At 34.5% G+C, this 17,688-nt stretch overlaps 1 long non-coding RNA gene across 3 annotated transcripts; it reads right to left on the reverse strand.

Moving 5' to 3' along the window:
- Positions 1–57: 57 nt before the first annotated feature.
- LOC140631722 (uncharacterized) lies at positions 58–12,241 on the reverse strand. 3 transcript variants are annotated; one of them, XR_012029216.1, is made up of 3 exons: positions 11,691–12,241; positions 3,972–4,218; positions 58–316 (listed from the first exon to the last, which is right to left on the reverse strand). It is a non-coding gene; the product is annotated as an uncharacterized lncRNA (long non-coding RNA). The 3 variants fall into 3 exon arrangements; XR_012029214.1 differs by having other exon boundaries at positions 58–359; XR_012029215.1 differs by lacking the exon at positions 58–316 and adding an exon at positions 3,534–3,918 and having other exon boundaries at positions 4,143–4,218.
- Positions 12,242–17,688: the final 5,447 nt, after the last annotated feature.

The following is a 17,688-nucleotide window of genomic DNA, read 5'->3' on the forward strand; positions in this document are numbered from 1 at the left end:
GCGTATATGACTAGAGAGATCAGGCCAGATACTTTCAAACTCAAAGTTTACCTTTAGCATGATAATACAATTCACAGACAATTATTTTATTTTAGCTTTACTATCCTGTGGAGAGATCATACTATTTTTTTAAATGAACCTCCAAAGATTTTAAAAATTAAAAAAGTAGTACTTAATGATAGTAAATGAAAACACTTAGTTTGCTTTCTTCTTTCTTTCTTTCTTTCTTTCTTTCTTTCTTTCTTTCTTTCTTTCTTTCTTTCTTCTTTCTTCTCTCTCTTCCCTTTTTCTTCTTCTCTTCTTCACTCAGCCAATCCTATAGAATGAAATGGTTTGTATGTTTTCCCTAGGCTTTCAACCTGGAGATTGAAAAGGAGCAGTGAGGCTATTTGCTGTACTGTATTTATTACTATTGCCAAATGGTTTGCATTTGTACGTGTATTTGATTAGGCAAAAATGCAATACAAGCACTTGTTTTGGTGATAAAGTCAATTATTATTTTTCAACTTTTGCAAAAGACACATAAAATTTGATATAATCCTATAAATAGTTTGATATGCATTCCATTCATTTAGGGTGAAACCAAGCAACCAAAAAAGTGTTCACCAAATATTTGGATTACTAGACAAATATTTGCATTACTAGACAAAGCAATACATAATTGTTCAATAATCTTAATTGACTGCCTTTAATAATGACTTCATTTTTCTTAATTTTGATAGCTGGTTTCTACATTACTAAAGTTTTATCCTAGCATATTATGACCATTTTACAGGTGAGAAAGTGGAATTGCATGGGGTTTACTAATGTGCCCCAAATGTACAGTTAACTATAATCTTAACTAACTATTTAAAGCCAGATCTGTAAGTTTCAGAGTTTGCGCCCTTATCCAATATATTACATAAGAGTCAATCAATAAATCTTTGTTTAATCTAAGTGAATTTTGCTACCTGAGAATCAAAGTAACAAAGATTGAGAGGATTAAAGAAGTGAATTCAGAACTTGAGGGAATGGCAGAATGATTGTAATGAAACTTGAATCTCTTAGAAAATGCTAGACCATGTAATCTGTGTATGTAGGATTGTGTGTGTGTGTGTGTCTTTGTATTTGGTGGTGCCTAATATTCAGAGACTTTTTCAATAAATATTATAAAAGGCAATGATTAAAATTATAACTGGCAAGGTAAAAAGAATTTGGTGCTCTATAATTACAAAAGGCGAAGAAACCAAACTACTATGAAATGAAAATACATTCTTTAAATCTGTTCTCACAGTTCCCAGACTAATAACTTGCTTTTATTTCTTTTACACTAAAGCAACTGATAAATTGATTGAAAATTGTATATAATACAGTAGGTGTTTCTTGTTTTTGTTTTAAGGTAATACTCATAAGGAGGTAGTGAAAAGCAGTGTGAAACGAGAGTAATCCGAGAGGAGCAGGTGGAGCTCTTTCTCTTCTTAGATAAGGGCTCTATTTTCACAAAGTCATTATAGTTGCATGAACCATATGCTGAGAAAACAATAATCTGGGAATAAGCTAATATTACAATACATATTTTAAAACAGCAAAGTTGATAAAAACAATATACTTATTCCATTTATTTCCTTTACTTGAAATTTTCTTTCTTTTGAGGTTTTCATTTTCAAATTCCCAGTTCATCTTAATCTTTCTTGATAATCCTATTATACTGCCAAAAAAAAGTATCCTTTCCTTACCTCAAAGCATACAAGCCACTTTCTCATGCAAATGCATATGCAGACACACGCACTCATGCAAACACACATCATGCAGAGGTACACACATACACACATACAGAAACACATAAACACAACTCGTACATACACACACATGGTCACTTAGATTAGGAAAGTCACGTTGATGTAAATATATTTTACAGTTTTTAACAGCTTTATATTTCGAAAGTATCAAATATTCTGGCAAATGACAAAAGGAGGCTTTTAGAATAAAATTTTTCTAAGTATTTTTCAGAATGTTTATCTGTATACCTTTTTAAAATGACCATTTGACACATATGCAGTAAAACAAATGAAATCCAAAGGTAGGCTTTATGAATTATTATAAGAAAGACAGTTATCTATACTCCATCAAGGTCAAGAAATAGAATATTTCCAGAACCCCAGAAACTCTTTCTTCTCCTTATAAGTAACAACACTTCTGAAATTTCTTTATAGTTTTGACTCCAGTGATTATCTGGCTGATAATGATAGTTCAATCTGCTTTTGATGTGTTGTAAGTATACTTCTAGAGTATATATCCCCTTATGTATGTCTCCTCCTTAGTTTTATGTTGGTATGATTCATCTGTGTTGTTGCATTATTTCATTTTCATTAGTAATTATAGTAATCTATAACAAACTGTATTTATTAATCCTTCTGGTTTTGAGCAATTGGATTTTTCCCCATTTTATTGAGAAATAATTGACACACATCACTGTATAAGTTTAGACATACAGCATGATGGTATAATTTACATATATTGTGAGGTGATTATCACAGTAGGTTAAGCCAACATTCATCATTTCATATGGATACAATTTAAAAGAAAGAAAGGAGAAAAGAAATAAAGGAAAAAATATTCTTATTGTGATGGGAACTCTTAGGGTACACTCTCTTCACAACTTTTCTGCATATCACACAATTCAAGTAATTGGATTGTTTTTTTATTTCAACATTACATTAGAGCTGTGGATATCTTTTAATCTGTCACTTTGGATTCTTTTTTTTTTTTTTTAAAGATTTTATTGATTTATTCATGAGAGAGAGAAAGAGAGAGAGAGAGAGAGAGAGAGGCAGAGACACAAGCAGAGGGAGAAACAGGCTCCACACAGGGAACCTGATGTGGGACTCGATCCTCGGACACGAGGATCATGCCCTGGGTCAAAAGCAGGTGCTAAACCGCTGAGCCACCCAGGTGTCCTTGTCACTTTGGGTTCTTGTGCATGAATTCTTTTGGGTAAATAATAAGAAAGTTATTAGTCACAGACAGTGTTACCATATAAGTTATTATAGATACTGGGACACTTTGGGGGTTAAAGGTGTTCTAGAATGAACATCACTGTATAATTTTAATATTTTTAATATTAATTGAGTGGCAAATAGGCTATAATAGCTGATTGGCTAATTAAACAGTCCTATCCTAAAATAATTTTTAGAAATCAAATTAGTTCTGAGAAAAAGCATAATATCTGGGTACAATGAATAAAAAATTGAAAAAAGCCTTTGTACTTATTATCTGATCATTTAAATAAATAAGTGGAATAATCTTAGACTTAGATAAAATAACTTATTAACTACTTCATTAATTGGTCACTATTTACATGCTGAATGTATTTTTTAATGTATTTTTAATATTTTCAAATTTCTTCCACAATTGCCATAAGTGTTCCTTGAAATTTTATTTAGTGGATTAATGAATCTTGATTTTCCATTCTTCTCTATAATTAAGAAAGATATACTATCTGAAAGGGCAAACATAAATCTAAACTCAGAACAAATTTTGTTCACTAGAGAATATTTTTATTGAAAATTTTCATTATTTTACACTAAGTATTTTCACAGATATGTCTTTTAGGCTCTACTAAGAATTTTCTTCTTTTCCCAAATAGTTTCATTAGGGAAAAAAAAAAACTCTTGAATTGTTTATGTTGCAAAATTATAGGCTTTCTTAATTTCATTCCATTCTAGTAAAAAAGAAAATACACCTATCCTTTTGAAAATACAAGCTCCATGAAAAATGTTCTCCTGCATCCTATAGAAAGGGATTATATAATTTAAAAATGAAATTTTATGCAGGTTGTTGTGATTTATTTAATTTATTCAGTTTATCTCTTGATCTTAATATATTTTTTGTTTGTGTTGCTCTTCCTTGACTTAACGATGGGGTTATGTCCTGATACACCTGTAAGTTGAAAATATCAGAAGTTGAAAATGCATTTAATACACTTAACTTACCTTAAACATGTTCAGAACACTTGCATTAGTTTACAGTTGGGCAAAATATATAACACAAAGCTGATATGATAAAGTGATGAGTATCTCATGTGATGCATTAAATACTGTACTGAATGTGAAAAATAGAATGGTTGTATGGGTGCAGAATTGTTAGATGTATCAGTTGTTCACCTTCATGATGGCACAGCTGCCTGGGAGCTGTTGCCATTCAGCTTCACAAGAAAGTATCCTACTGCATATCACTCACCTGGGAAAAGATCAAAATTCAAAATTTGAAGAATGTTTTCTACTGAATGCATATCACTTCCACACCATTGTAAAGACAGAAATCTTAAATCCAACTACTATAAATTGTGGACTATCTATATACTTTTTTTCCCCATAACTAACTCAGTGAAATCTTTAAGATTTTTGATAGTGTTTATTAAATAATTTGATGGAATATTTTTACTAGTGTTAGAGAAACAACAGCTCCATAACTTCAGAGGACCCATTTACAAAAAAAAATTCAATACAATTATAATACATTTAGGTTGATTTACCAAATAATTCTTCAAAGGCTCAGACATTTTTCTCTTTTTTTTTAAATTTTATTTATTTATATTTTTAGAGAGGAAGGAAGACAGAGTGGGGAGGGAGGGGCAGAGAGAGAAGGAGACAAAGAATCTTAAGTAGGCTCCATGCCCAGTGCAGAGCCTGACATGGAGCTTCATCTCACAACCCCTGAGAAGATCATGACCGCTGTCAAAAGTCAAAATCAAGAGTCAGATACTTAATTGACTGAGCCCCCCAGGTGCCCCAAAGGCTCAGACATTTCTAAAATACTATGGTGCTGAAAGATTTTTTGGTTTGTTTTCAACATAACTTTATTATAAAAACTTTATAGTTTATGTACTCAAATCATGTGTATTGTAAAACTTGACAACTACAGCCTCTGTCTAGGTCATTGGGATATTACAATTTGATTTAGATGCAGTTATGAATTTTTGTATGCAGCATACATCTGAGTACATTTCTGTGACCCAGATTTGTTTAATTTTGTGAAAACTTTGTGTTCAGCATGATGCTATGTTCCCTAATAATTTGTATTTCTGGGTGCCTGGGTGGCTCTGTGGTTAAGCGTCTGCCTTTAGCTCAGGGCATGATCCTGGAGTCCCAGGATCAAGTCCCACATTGGGCTCCCTGCATGGAGCATGCTTGTCCCTCTGCCTGTGTCTCTGACTCTCTCTTTCTGTGTCTCTCATGAATAAATAAATAAAATTTTTAAAAAATTGTACTTCTATTATCATCATAAAGCAAACAGTTTTGTCTTTAATCTTAAACTTTTTAATAAATTCACAAAACATTTATTATAAAGTATGTTTTACCTTTGTCAGAATGAATTTCTAAACACTTTGACTCCTTAATTTCAATGAAAAAATGTTTTTGGAATTAATGATTTCTATTTGAAGCATCTGATGAAACTGTTGGAGTCACCATATTAATTAACAGGTGTCAACTTATTTTGTAATTATTCAAAATAACTCATTTATGTGAGAAAAATTTACTAAGAGATTAGTCATCTGATCTAAATGAAAAATCATGCTTCATAGGCTTACGTGTTTCACATGGAAAGGGTTCTTCTGGGGCTCCTGGGTGGCTTTTTGTTAAGCGACCCACTTGATTTTGGCTCAGGTACTGATTTCAGGGTCATGAAATTGAGCCCAATGCTGGGCTCCATGCTGGGTATGGAGCCTGCTTAAGGTTCTCTCTTCCTCTACAAACCCCTGGGTCCCCACACATGTGCACTCTCTCTCTCTCTCTCAAATGGAAAATGCATTTCCTTCAGTTTTGTGTGTTAAATCACTATTTGGGGGGTAGTTGTGTTAACTTACTAACTTTTAAAGTGGATGTTGAGTATCCTTCCACAGGACTGTGTCTTATTTATTTCTTAAAAAATATTGACAAGAGTATCACTTTAATACATAAGAATATCATAAATGTCATAAGCATTTTGTGAAATGTTTGTCCATTTCAGCTTTCTAAGAAATGAAATTCCTATAGTTCATTTTTTCAGTTTACATTACTTGCATTTTGTATGTAGCTTTTGACTTTTGAGCCATTTATTCTGAAAGAGGTTATTACAAAACAAAAGGAATATTATCAAGCATCAGAATAAATAAAATAATTTTGCAGTTTATGATAAATACCAAAAGTACTATGGCAAAAATATTCAGATTTTTATTTAGAAATTCTTGGGGCAGCTGAGTCACTCAGTTAAGTATCCAACTCTTGATTTTGGCTCAGGTCATGATCTCAGGATCCTGAGATGGAGTCCCGTGTCAGGCTTGGTGTATAGCAGGGGAGTCTGCTTGAGATTCTTGCTCCCTCTCCTTCTGCCCCTCCCCCTGCTTGCATGCATACACTCTCTTTCTCTAAAATAAATAAGTCTTTTAAAAAAATTCTATGGCATGATGGCTCAACCTTTTTTTTAAAAAAACATATATTTCACATCTATTTTAACTCTAATTTCTTACATTTCTACTGAACCCCTAATTGGTGGCCTGGAAGCTTTCACATCTTGCAGACTGTGTGCTGGTATAGGAACAATTGGCTGGTAAGGCAAGTGGCTGGCAAGGGAAACAATGGCACTCCAACCATTAGTACTAAATGGAACAGGATGCTGGAGCAACAGGTAATTAGGGCTATTTGGGGAACCTATGATTACATGCATCATCAGGTCTGCAAATAATGCCAGATTATTATTTCAAAGTGTATGTAAAGCTGTTTCCATTGATTCATATTTTCTTTGATGTAGTAGAATGGGGCTTGTCTCATTTGGTGTTTTGTTTTTTAAATTCATTAAGTGATATTTAATTTTTATTCTCCATATGATCCCTCAAGAGTTTCATCCTCTTTAACAATGAAAAACACACATTTTAAAAATTCAAACTCATCAATATGAAATACAAAACATTAAGATATACCAAAGAAGACAATGCTTACAAATGGGCAAAATGATTAATAATACCACTTATTTAAAAAGTGTACAAATTATAACAGTTTCTTTGGAGGATAATTTCACAATACATACTCAGGTTAAAAATATGTGTATCTCTTATGCAAAGACTAGGGTTTTTGCTCTGCATCCCAGAGAAATATTTACCCATTAACACCAAGGCTGGTGAACATTTTGATTAATGCTACAATATGATTTAATATAAAAATTAGATAAACATGAAAACTCCTAACTCTGGGAAACCAACTAAGGGTGGTGGAAGGGGAGGAGGGCGGGGGGTGGGGGTGAATGTGTGATGGGCACTGAAGGGGGCACTTGACGGGATGAGCACTGGGTGTTATTCTGTATGTTGGCAAATTGAACACCAATAAAAATAAATTTATTATTTAAAAAAAGAAAAGAAAATCAAGAGTTTACTGGTAAAAAAAAAGAAAAGAAAATCAAGAGTTTACTGGTAAAAAAAAATAAAATTAAAATAAAAATTAGATGCAGTATTTAAAATAGACTATGTAAGCTATGTATTATTTTGCAATGAAAATATATCCAAGTAAATGTTTCAGTGAAAAAAAAGCAAGTTGTTGTATATATGGATGGGCAGATTTACAACAAAGCAAAGGAAGCATGAGAAGCAGAGCACTTCACTTGCATGAGGCCTGTCCAACTCCTGGATCTGCCCCCCAAAATATGTACCTTATAATATCAAATGTGTAAAAAAAGGCTTTCATAAAACAAAGATGTATTTTTACATATTCATGTATATATACATTCTCCTAACAAAGAGATTAGGAAGAATATACTCTAAATACACAAAAATGAATATTTTTGGAGTTGGGAATTAACATTCAGAGTCTATGTAGAGGTAGAAGATGTTTTAGGATGTAACATTATATATGTATCATAAGATTTCTGTAGAATGAACATATATTACTGTGTAATTAATGTAATTGAAATAAAACATATTTTTAGGTATCCAAATAATAGAAAAAAATACTTGATAGAATGCAATTTTCTTGACAGGAATAGAAAAGGGATATACAGTCAATAGAAAAAATTGCAAAAAATAAAATAGAAACTTAGAGGATAGCTTGTCAGCCTGCAGCACATTTCTGAAGAAAGCTATAGAAGATGAAAACAGAAGGAATAGTTGGAAACAATATTCTAAAGGATGAAGTCTGAGAATATTTATAATAAATTGGTAGGAGAGTTTTCAGTTTCGTAATAACCTACAGGATTAGGTAGGTTGAATGAATTTTCGTCTTCTAATTGAAACTCTTTTTTGGTCATGTGTCTGGCTTCAGCACAGAATGTGGGCAGCAGTGAGAGTGTACTATGTGGGCCCAGCCTGTAGCTGGGTGCTCCATCTTGCCAAATCCCATTAGGTCAGCTAATCCCAAGCCTAGCTGTAGCTGCATGATTATCAATGAGTGATGTTTTGAAACCACTGAGTCGTTGTTATATAATGGTAACTGAGTAATACAAGTGTCACATAGGATAGATAAAATGAACCCACACATACATAATACAGTGAAATTTACAATATCAAGGATAAGAAAAGAAAATTCTCAAAAGCTTCCAGGAAAAAGGATTATCTTCAGATCCACAGCAATTATAGTGCTAGTAGACTTAACATTAAAAGGCAACAAAATTATATCTTTAGTCTAGAAATGTATATGCAGGTAAAATACCCTTTAATAATGCAGGCAGAGCAAAAGACACCAACATACTCAAACATCTTCACTTTAAAACTACAGCTACTGCTAAAATAAAGGCATCATGTGTGAGATAATAGTATACTTTAAGCATCACATAAAAAAATATCTAACAATTTCAATCCTGATAGGAAAAGTACTTAATAACAACTGGAAAAATTGTTCAAGGAAATGCAATGATCATGGCCTTAAGTGAATTAATATTTGCAAAGTTCTGGAAGAGTGTCTGGGCCATAATAAATACTGTGTAAGTATTTTTTTTTTTAAATGATCAACTTTGCAGACACCTGAGAACATATTTTCTTACAGTATTGATTTTAACATTAGTCTACTGGAGACTGATGAAGTAAACACAAAATGTTAAGTGCATAATTGAATTGCAAAACACAATTAAAAAGCTTGATCTAATAACTATACACAGAGACTTGCTCCCAATAAATAACAATTGTATATTCTTTTGAAAAATACAAGACATTTAAAAAAATTAACTATATTAAAAATTACCAAGATATATGAAATATAATATATATCTTTATCTTTCATCTAAGAGAATATATATTATGTACACTTAAATAACATAGACTCTCATAAGCATAAGTATGTATAATATATATGAGAGCATATATATATATATATATATATACAAATATTAATGAAGTGTTCCATTCAAGAAGTTAGAAAACCAAAAATAAACTCTACACTAGAATGGAAATGAGAAAAGAACATAAAGAACAAAACCAGGGGTGCCTGGGTGGCTTAGTTGGTTAAGCAGCCGACTCTTGATTTCAGCTCAGGTCATAATATCAGGGTCATGGGATGGAACCTTGAGTTGGGCTCTGTGCTCAGCAGGGAGTCAGCTTGAGAGTCTCTCTTTCCCTCTCCTACCGCCCCTCCCCTCTTCATGCTCGTTTACTTTCTCTTTCAAATAAATAAATAAAATCTTCTAAAACCCCCAAATAATATAAATGATAAAAATTCTTCCTTAAAAGGATTTATTTATTTAAGAAAGAGATAGTGAGCATGAGTTGAGGAAGGGGCAGAGGGAGAGAATCTCAAGCAGACTTCCAGCTGAGTGTGGAGCCCAGTGCCCAGCTCAGTCTCAGGACCCATAAGATCATGACCTGAACCAAAACCAAGAGTCAGAAGCTTAACCAATCGAGCCACTCAGATGCCCTGATAGATAAAAATTCTAATGAAGGAAGGGGGAAAACAGATGGTAAAAATAAACAAACACATGATAAGGTGTTCCTAACTATAGATTGAATATAGTTTTAAATTTTATAAAATCTCACCCTTAGTACTATACCTTTCAAAAGATGCTAGGACTAGGTCATTTTTATAAATAATCTTTCTATTCCAGCAAACAGAAAAGGAGGCCGGCAGTGTAGGACCACTGTTTGGCTATCCATGGTACTAGATTGAAGAGGAGAGAAAGACCAGGCCCTACACCCAACTTGAGTAAATAAAAAGAACTTGGGTTAATTATCTACTGGATAATTAAGGGAGTTGGTACAATAAGGATACAGACTATACCAATCACATTTATGCATTCATCCAGCACCAATTATTTATTATCTACCAAATGTGTGGCATGTTTCTAGACACTGGTCACACGGTAGTTAAGTAAGAGTCAGAGACTCTACCCTTAGGAAACTTATATTTTGGTGCGGGCATCAAATGTATATATGAGCATATATACTCATATATACATATATATGCAGTTAAAATATATACACGTTAATCTATAATGATATATAAAAGAAATATATAAATACATATTAGAAGATCAAGAAGTAATAAATGGGTTTATTAGAGAACTAATACATTCTCTGAAGAATTGTAAAGCAGGGTAAGAGAATAAAGTCTAAGTAGCAGTCCTACTTTCAATTCCTTCTAAGGAGACACTCTGCAGGGAGAATGTGGCAGGGTGGCAGGTTTATGGTGGCTGTGGGAAGAATACCTGGTCTGTGGGCACAGCCATGGGAACATCCCTGAGCCCAACTGGTGCTGGTCTGTTTGAGGACCACACGAAGCCCCAGTGCAGGGGAGGTAGTGTAGTGCCAATGGGAGGAAACAGGCCACACACATAGCCAGGGTATGATCGCTGAACATCTCTAAGTCATGATAAGGACCTAGAATTTTATTCTAGGTGTGATGGGGAGCAAAGAGACAGATTTGAGGGGAAGAATGACATGATTTGTCATGATGCTTTCTAGAGGATCACTCTGGATGAGAATGAAATATGAGGGGTCAAGACTGGAGACTGGGTGATGTGTCCTAAGGCCAGTGCAAAAATCTGGATCAATGATAATCCTCATCTTTGCCTGTTCCTCCAGTTGGAAATCACAATCTTATTCACTTGAATAAATAACCATTATTTGAAGGCTATTGTTAAGATAGCCCCTTCCCTTTTCTTTCAAAAGGCCAGATATTCCTAGCAATTTTATACTAATTTCATTCTCATTACTTAATCATTTGACTTGCCTTTGAAACCTCTCCAAATTATTCACATTTGTCTAAATCATTGGGCTCTAAAAATAGAAGCAAGAGTCCCAGAATGTCCTAAGTAAGATCAAGAAAATTAGTCACAAATTTTTCTATTGGAGTTAAATGTATTCTGATGATGCATCCAATTGTCTTTTCTTTAAAATCAAAGGTTCTGTCCCTGGTGGTTTTATAACATCTATGAAGGAATTGGTCATTTGAGAAATTTGTCCCCAGGAAAGCTGTTGTCTTAGGCCAGATTTCCTGAGAAGTGGTGTGTGCAGGAGGTTTATTGTGGGGTACTCTATAGGTGCTTTAACATAAGGTAGTAAAGGACAAAGGATTAGACTGATGGAGACACTGACCTATACCAAAATGAGAGCAAAGTTCCCAGCAATTTCAGACTTGCTCTGATTGGAGATAAGATGTGGCCCTCATACTCTGTATCCACTAGTCAATGGATGCTGAGTGTCCTGGACAAAGTTAGAATCTCCATCAAGGCAGCTCTGTTTGGCCTGAAGACCTTACCTAGAGAGGGATTCACCAGCTGGAGAAGGAGTGTCTTGGTCCCAAGGAGGGAATCCAGGCAGCACAACAGCCAACACAGCTGCTCACTGAGTCGTAATTTTAAGCAGAGGTGATAAATAGCACTTATGCTCTTGTGTGTCTCTTCATTCCAGAGATGTTACTCTATATCCAACTGTGAAAAACTGCCCTGCTTAACTAACTATTCCTTACAGTCTGCCAAAGGCTCAGGCATCATTCTCATCTCTGTATATGCTTTCTTTCTAACCACATCTTTAGTCTGTTGATTAGTACTTCCTATTTCTCTGAACTTTGCTGTGCTTTGGTTCTTTAATTAAAATACAAGGGTACCAAAAGCTAGAAAATCAAAGGTCTTTCTACATTAAAAGCAATGCATCAGCTAATAAAGAGCATCTATTCCATCACACTAATGCTTATCCTGTTCTGCTTCTAGTGATTATCCTTTTTTTTCTAGTGATTATCCTGAAGGTAGAAAACTTTAATTGTCCTCACCCCTGAGCTCTACAGTTGGTACTTTTTAACTTGATCGTAGTGATGGTGATAGGGAATGGGAGAGACAATAGAATATTCTAGACAGAAGCTTCCTCTGAGTTCCTGTTTAGAGTAGCCAGTGACCATCTCAGCAAGTTGCAAGACTGTCCTAACCTTTATTTCCATTGCTTTGAGCATAAATTGTTGATCCCTGAAGACATGAAATGTCAACATTGTTTTGGCTTATTTTGAACACTAAAGGCAAAGTTCTTCCTTATCTCTACAGGTGAAAAACAAAGAAGCAGAATTCTTAAATGGAAGATATCATTAAGAGATAGTGTTCCTCCTCCATGAGTGTAAATAAGGACACGGTGTTGTGAAATATCCATAGTTTGCTTCGTAAAAATTTTCAATTTCCCGTTTGTTTCATACATGTCTTTAAGAAGGCTAGCTCCAGAGCATAAGGCTTGATTTTTGTATTTTCCTAAGCATCCATGCCATCACATATCACCAGGAAAAAAATCTCTCTCTTTGTGTTCATGTGACAGTTGTGAGTGTGAGTCAGTGTCATATATAGAGGAGTATGTTGGTCGGCAGAAGACCTGAGTGAGCTGGGGCTCTGACAGGTAGTTCTTATTTGATTTGAGCAAGGTAATATGGAAGAAGATGAACAAGGGCACACTGAACCTAAGACTTTATTTGTAATACTCTGGCATGAGAACTCTGAAATAGTGTTCTATCTTGGGAAAGAAAGGTGGAGTTTTTAGAGTGTTAGCCAGAGACATAAGCGGAAATTCAGCTAGCTTAAGGAAGAGTAGGTCAAAATGGTTTTTGGAAAAGGGAGGAATTACTCTTACATTTGGCAGTTGCTGGTTACACAGTTTAGGTTAAGCAAGAAGGTGGAGTAGGAAATGTAGCAGGGACCAAAGTCATATATAAAAATGGTGGAAAGTGAAAGCTCCAGGGGTCGAAGTAATACTAGTGCCACAGTAGAAAGTTTTAGTCTTTCAAGGTCTCTTATGGGCTCTTCTTGGTCAACAGGGAAACTGTTGCTCTAATCTGATCTCTGAAATAGCTACCTCACTTTTGTCCAGTGTGACCCCAGACTAGGGGGCATGACTACTGTCAGGGCTTCTTGAGACTTCTGTCATTATAAGTTGGATTTTGGTCATCAGTTGAGTGAGTATCTGTGCAGAAACATTTAAGAATCAGGAAAAAACACAGTAAACTGTAGTAAACAAAAACAAAAACAAAAAACAACCAAAACATAAATATGGACAGGATAATTATCAGAAGTCTTGGGACCATGCCTGTTAGAACAAATTCCACCCCAGCTGGAATCAGCCAGGGAATAGATTCCACCATTTCTGAAGATTTATTCTTTGAGACTAAATTTAATTATTATGTTTCCTCTGATCTTTCTGGAATTTCTTTGGGTAGTGTTAGATTTTTTTTTAAGATTTTACTTATTTATTCATGAGAGACAGAGAGGCAGAGACAGAAGCAGGCTCCCGAGGAGCCCCATGTGGGATTTGATTACGGGATCACACCTTGAGCTAAGGCAGACACTCAACCACTGAGCCACCCAGACATCCCTGGTGGGGTTAGATTTAAATTAAATATTATCTTGTAATATTTTGTTTTCCATTTGAACACTTAGCACATTTGTGTTTTCATATATTTATATTAATTGTTCAGTTGGTCTGTCTATTCTACTTCATGGTATGCTTCTAATTCAGGGGTCCCACAGAAATCTAATTACAAGGGTATCTGGGTGGCTCAGTCAGTTAAGGAAGTGTTTCACCGTTGATCTCAGCTCAGGTCTTGATCTCAGGGTCATGAGTTCAAGCCCTATGTTGGAGCCTACATTAAAAAAAAAAAAAGCCCAATTGCAGGTATACCTTATTTTATTCTGCTTTACTTTAATACATTTTGCAGAAATTGTGTTTTGTACAAATTGAAGGTTTGTGGCAACCCAGTGTCTAGTAAGTCTATCAGCTCAATTTTTCTGACAGCGTTTGCTCCCTTTTTGTCTCTGAGTCATGCTTCAGTAATTCTCACAATATTTCAGTTTCTTTCATTATTGTTATACTTGAATTGTTGCAATGTTATGCTAAAACTGTAACGGAGGAGTTGCTTCTTATGGATAAGCAAAGAAAGCAATTTCTTGAGGTGGAATCTACTCTTAGTCAAGATGCTGTGAAAATTACTGAAATGACAACAGAAGATTTAGAATCTGATATAAATTTAGTTGATAAAGCAGCGGTGGAGTTTCAGAGAATTGACTCCAATTTTGAAAGAAGTTCTACTGTGAGTAAAATGCTGTCAAACAGCATCCCATGCTACGAAGAAATTGTTCATGCAAGGCAGGGTCGATGAGTGTGGCAAACTTCACTGTTGTCTTATTTTATGAAATTGCCATAGCCATCCCAAACTTTAGCAACCACTGGCCTGATCAGTAGCAGCCATCAACATCAAGGACTGATCCTCCACCAGCAAAAAGATTACAACTGCCTGAATGCTCAGATAATGGTTAGCATTGTTAGCAGTAAAATGTCTTTTAAAAATTAAGTTATGTACATTGCTTTTTTAGACATAATGCTATTGTACACTTAGTAGACTATACAGTGTATTTTAAATATAACTTTTATATGTACCGAGAAACAAAAAATAATAATTTGAATCACTTGATTGCAATATTTGCTTTATTTTGGTGGTTTGGTATTGAACCCAGCATATCTCCAAGGCATGCCTTGTAATGATAAAAAGAGACTTTACATAGCAATTATTACTGAGAGTTTATTTTGTATTAGTAGTTGTATTTACATTATATTATCTAACCTTAAATCAACATTCTATGTGATAAGAATTATCCTTAATTCGCAGATGAAATGGAGCTCCAGAGAAGCCTAGTGACATGTCCAAGGTCACACAGCTAGAGAATAGTTGAGGAATCAATCCCTGGTTTACCTGACCCCAAAGACCTTTCTTCTAAACACAATATTAGATGTTACACATGCCTTTAGTCAGTTTCTAATTTATCTTTATTGAAAATACAGATATGTATGGGAATATTCACACTAAAGATCAAGATGAAGCCTGTTCCACAACTAATTTTATTTCTAAAAGATTCCTGAAAAATCTTCCATGAAAACGTTCATTTTCAATTACTGTCTTGGCTGGCAAGAAGAGCTTGTTGAAATGAGTAGTGAGTGAGTTATGAAACATGTTGCTTGTTATAAGCAGATCCTCAAGAAATTATTATTGAATTGAATCTAATGGATGAATTACACAGAGGGATGTGATTTAGAACTTTGGCTATTTTCCCCAAATCACTTTTTTATATATAAATACTGCCCTTACATAGCTGAACTTGTAGTATGAACTTAATTAATATATGTTATTGATTGCTTGAAGTACTTTATCCGGGCTTCTCTAGTAAAAACAAAGAGTAATAATTTCTTAAATAGATCATACTCAAGCTCTCAACATTACTCAACTAGCATATATGTCAGATCATGGGGAGCTAAAAAAACACTACTGCTAGTTATAAGGATAAGGGAATAAATACATGGCAAGAACTAAATGGCAAAAACTTTCTTCTTTCTTGTATGATGTACTTGAGGTGGTTGGATTTCACTTGGAAGATGTTGGTACTGATTCTCTCTTTGAGCAAATTCTAGCCAGGGTTCTCTGAGCTCTTGTCTCCACTAGGTCTGAAGTCTACCATACAGTGACTTGAACAAACACGGACATAGTTTCTAATAGCTCGAGGTCGCATCCCTAGACTGACCCCAGCCTCCATGAAGTGTCTGCCTGAGAAAGCTCCAAACCAGCAGAATAATTGACACTAGAACACTAGCCACACATGAGAATACACCTCTGACCATGTTTTCTTGAAGCATTTATTCAAAAGGGAACACTTCATTTGACTGCTTGAGATATATGTGTATCTACTACTTCATTGTCTCTACTGTATCTACTACTTGAGTGTCTTTCTCAAGGATCTGGAAGCCACCGTTTCAGATGTAATCATCAAGAAGAATATGGCCTCTGTCTCCCAATCTCTGTGGGAGGATAAAATCCTAACTTTCATAATTGCCAGCTAGCAGACATAGCTGGCTGAGTCGCATTTACATTGACCAACCCTTGGTGATTCTTCACTTCCCAGAGTCTACTGAGCACCCCTCTCTACTCCTTCATTCTTCCTTCAAAATGTCCAGTCACCTCAACAAATCAAAGTGGAATTCAGTGCAAGATCCATTCTTTTCCCCATTGCAATAGTTATTACTGATTAAAATCTGTTCTTATCATTTTTACTGGTGTCTGGCTTTATTTATCTTTGACAATAGTTTAGCAAACACATGATCATCTTTAAACTCAGATACAGGGAAACTGAATCTAGATTAGTCAGTACCATGAGGTGAAATGTCAACTGTCATGTAAAATAATAGATTGCTGAATGATTTGCACCATATTGAAATTGAGATAATATAAAGTATACCACCAATGTTCATCAGTTTTACTTGCATGGATAGACACAGTCTAAAATACATTTGTTACATAAAATGTTATCTCAGCAAACATTTTTTTCTGCAACTCCACTGCATATAACATTGCTCAGCTTTCTATGTAAATAGTCTTTGTTTATGATGAACTTAATATTTTTCCTTTGGAAAATACAGAACATATTATAAATGGAAAATCCTATGTATATTTACCATCCTTAGTTAGCCCCTGTTAATATAGTGTAGTATTTCTGCTATACATTTTTTGTTTTCTTACAATTAACATTATATCACAAAAGAGTCTCCTGTGTCAATAATAATTCTCAAAAACCTGTATTTGTTACTTATTTGTTGTTAATCTATATTGGGTCTGATATACCTGCTGGAGAATAGTGCAGAAAGGAATATCTGGGTAGATTAATAATTTTATTCATTGGACTCTTTTTAGATTTCATTTGTAGAAGTGACATTATGGATTCAAAGTGCAGAAACATGTTATGCTTTTGACATATACTGCCAATTCCTTTTCTTTCCCCCAAGTCCATCTCAATTTAGAGCCTCTTTGGAAACATAAGAAATTGTCACCTATACACATCTTAAAAAGACTACTCTTTTTGAGTTTTTTCTAACCTGATAGACAATGGTCTTTTATATGGGCATTAATTGATTTCTTTGATTACTGGTGAAGCTGAACTAAATCCCCCAAAGAGGAATTTAAGATGAAAGTAAATCTGAGGAATATAGCTTGAAAGCCATAGTGAAGTCTTCCTTCCTGGACACTTGTTAAAATAGATAGATGTTTATATCCTTGGAGAGGTTTCATCAAATGCCACCTGACTGAAAGAAAACATCACATTCCTAAGGCATCACCTTTTGTAGTTCACTAAACCAGTGGATCCCAGATTGTTCTGTGGTTTAGCAATCCTCTGCTCCAATGGAATCTGTTGCAGACTTCCTAGGGAGAGTGATTGCTCAGGTTGAAACAGACTGGAGGCCACAAA

The sequence above is a fragment of the Canis lupus genome, chromosome 4, assembly GCF_048164855.1.
Source record: "Canis lupus baileyi chromosome 4, mCanLup2.hap1, whole genome shotgun sequence".
NCBI classification, from domain to species: domain Eukaryota; kingdom Metazoa; phylum Chordata; class Mammalia; order Carnivora; family Canidae; genus Canis; species Canis lupus.